Consider the following 3682-nt stretch of genomic DNA (forward strand, 5'->3'; position numbering starts at 1 on the left):
ATATAGGAAACATTCTCTCGTTGTTCCATCGTTGGTTCAATGTGACAATCTTTCGTTAAGTGTGGTCCACCGCATTGCTCACAACTGATTCGTATTGCGTGAATATCTTTATTCATCTTTTCCATTCGTCTTTCGAAAGCATCTATTTTTGCGGAAACGGAATCAAAGTCATGGCTAGAATCGGCTCTAGCCGCTTTAGATGAATGAAAAATATCTTTTTCTTGATGCCACTCATGAGAGTGGGAGGCTGTGTTATCAATAATTTTGTAAGCTTCAGTTGCAGTTTTCTTCATAATTGAACCACCAGCTGTTATGTCGATGTCTTTCCGTGTAGCAACGTTGACACCTTGGTAGAATATTTGTACTATTTGATAAGTGTCTAAACCGTGTTGAGGACATCCTCTCAACATCCTTCCGAATCTTGTCCATGCCTCATATAATGTTTCATTTGGCTTTTGCGCGAACGTAACAATTTCTCCTTGAAGTCTCACGGCTTTGGATGCCGGAAAGAATTGTTTAAGAAATTTTTCAACTAAAACATCCCATGTGTCAATCGCCCCTTCGGGTAACGATTCTAACCAATCTTTGGCTTCTCCCTTTAAAGTCCAGGGAAACAACATGAGATAGATCTGTTCATCCTCTACTTCTCGGATTTTGAATAGTGTACACATCCTATTAAACGTACGAAGATGTTCGTTTGGATCTTCCTTCGGCGCACCACTATATTGGCACTGATTAGTTACCATGTGTAGAATTTGTCCTTTGATTTCATAATCTGGTGCATTAATGTTTGGTTGAGTAATTGCATGACCTTGGCCGGTGCGTTTGGCTCTCATTCGGTCTTCCATACTTAGAGGTTCTAGATTTTCCAAGATTGGAAGTGTTGTATCCGAATCACTAGAGGTTTCTGATTTAATGGTTTCTTCCTCAGCAATCTCCGGATTCTCAATTGTGAGGTTGGTTTCAAAAACTGGATTATCGGAAATTTGAGTATTTGGTCGACTAGATGACGATTCTAAAGAAAAATTAACGGCGGCGATATTTGCTAAATGCCTTGATCGAGTTACAGGCGGTGATCGTATGACAGGCGGTGAACGTCTTGCTCGGTGCATTCACAGAATATCCTATTAGTTATAAAAATAATAAGAAAAACTTAAATAAGCTATCCAATTAATAGACTTTTCTGATATTTGCCCACGTTTCGAATAGCCAAACGATGCAGCAGAGGGGCAGGATTCGTTTGGTCTCAATATAATTGAGGACTGTTTGGCTCCAACAACCCGGTCCACGTACAAATCCAACTATTACTACGAACCAGAAAAATGTCAACGTCTATTAACTTAACCGCTTAAATAATTTCTCTTTCCGTTTAAGAAATATTAGATTAGATGTAGATAAAATTCTATGTCCTATAACTAGAATGACGAGAAATAAGGAAGAAATTGATTGCGCGTCGAAAAGTGTCGAAAAACGAAAAAGGCGAAGAGTGGCTTATAAGACTTTAAAAACACGCGATTAATCCAACCTTATAACTATCACTATCTTAAAATTAAAACTACAAATAGAGATTACTAATTGGAATTGTAATTGATACATAGGTAAAAGGCATTGAAAAATAAAAATAAGAAAATAACTATGGCAAAACTAAACTTAATACTAAAAGTTGCGACTATAGTCTAAAAATCTAAAGGTAATAAAACTAAAAAAAAAAAAAACATTTTTTTTATAGACAAAATCTTAAAAAAATATTTTTTTTTAATAATTTTTTTTTTTTATATGCAGGCTCAAAATGGGAGTGGAGATTTAAAATTGAATGCAAGTTCAAAAGCTGATGCAGGTTCAAAACTGATGCAGATTCAAAACTATGCAGGCTCAAAACTGATGCAGATTCAAAACTGATGCAGGCTCAAAATAATGCAGATTCAAAATTGATGCAGGCTCAAAACTCGTTTTTTTTTTTTTTACGTTTTTTTTTTTACGTTTTTTTTTTTTAAAATGAAATAAGTCCAAATCTCATATAAATGATCTGCGACTAGATTTATTAACAATTAAATTAATTACAGTCATTAACTTGTACCAAATCTCATTTCGTTCTTTTTTTGATTTCTATTAAAGCACAGCATCCAAGAAAATGAACAAGGTATTTTTAGTAGGCAATTAAGAAGTGGGACCCATTACTTTTGCTTTTGCTTTTGGTGGTCACGATAGAAACAAAGAAAAAGAAGGGTGAAAATCTAGTGAAATCTAGTGAAAATCTATAAAAACTAATTAAAAAAAAAATCTATTAGACACAACGTGTCCCCAAAATTACTTTGTTTTATATAATTTTATTTTTACAAATATAAATTAAAAATATAGCGTTTTAACGTTCCCCGGCAGCGGCGCCAAAAACTTGATGTTGTAGCGTGAGGGTACGAAATAGTATTATTTTTAATACAAAATACTACAAAATATGACACAAGTTTTATTAATTTACGGATGGGATATAACTAAACCTTGCTACAACACTATAGGCAGTGTACCTAATCGTAGAGTAGTGTAGTTTTTAGTAAGTCCGGTTCGTTCCACAGGGAGCTAGTGATTACGTACTATATTTTTATAAAACTATATTTATATAAATATATATATATAAGTAGTAATATTATTATAAAAGGGGGTTTTTTACCGTTTAATGACCGGTTTGTCGATTTTATATTTTTAAGCGTAAAGATAAATGACAATAATTAAAGTGCGTAAAATATATAAATGACGATAAATAAAATAACAATAAATAAAATTGCGATAGAATATGAAATAAAAGGGTTATGCTTATTTAAACTTCCGTAATCATGATGTTTAACGTTTTGATTTTAATTAATTGTTACTCGGGTTAATTGTCCTTTGTCATGGTTTATTTGATACCTATCTGGTTTTTGTCCATAATAGTCCATCGGTCATAAATATAAAGTGCGAGTATCCTCGTCAAATTACTCTTATACCCGAAGTCAAATATTCCAACTAATTAAGGATTTAAACTGTGACGCAGTTATCACTTCTGTCAACAATTACACCAGTTATCACTGTATGTAATCCACCCCTGTTTTGATTAGATATGAATATTAATTTACCCACTTGATCAGTTTGAATAATCAATTACCCAACCCGAATAATTAATTAAATGATTATAATAGATTCCATATGAACGTCACTAAATAGGACAACCATAATCATTATTAATTATTAGGATAATTAATTTGAAGATAGGTTCGACAGACTCCAATGAGTTGTCACTCAATTAGACAATACCCCCCATCTATTAATAGTCAATAGTCCAATTTCCACAAGTGTCGGTCTTTTGCCCAAACCTTAATTATGGTACAAAATCCAATAGTCCCGTCTTAATATAGTCCAACATCACGATTACTTCGGCTCAAATAAGCATAATAATAACTTAGTTACGAGACATTAAATTAAAAAGGAAGAACATAGCTTACAGTGGTGATTAATCGCGTAGCGTTGCACGGACAGAGTTCTGACTTAAAACCCGTAAATTATTCGTACCATAACTAAATTATTAAAATTAAAATTAAAATTAAAATTATTTATTTATGTTATACGTTACAGAGAAGAGAGATAGATAGAATTGGGGTTGAAAAGGGGTACCTAAAACTGAACGAAAACATTGCCTTTTATAGGCAAATTA

The 3682-nt window shown here is 32.9% G+C and overlaps 1 non-coding gene across 1 annotated transcript; it reads left to right on the top strand.

The window, feature by feature from the left end:
• The first annotated feature begins 381 nt into the window (after positions 1–381).
• LOC139873740 (small nucleolar RNA R71) lies at positions 382–488 on the top strand. Its single transcript, XR_011767464.1, has one exon. It is a non-coding gene; the product is annotated as a small nucleolar RNA R71 (small nucleolar RNA).
• The last annotated feature ends 3194 nt before the right edge of the window (positions 489–3682 follow it).

This window comes from Rutidosis leptorrhynchoides, chromosome 10 (assembly GCF_046630445.1).
Source record: "Rutidosis leptorrhynchoides isolate AG116_Rl617_1_P2 chromosome 10, CSIRO_AGI_Rlap_v1, whole genome shotgun sequence".
NCBI classification, from domain to species: domain Eukaryota; kingdom Viridiplantae; phylum Streptophyta; class Magnoliopsida; order Asterales; family Asteraceae; genus Rutidosis; species Rutidosis leptorrhynchoides.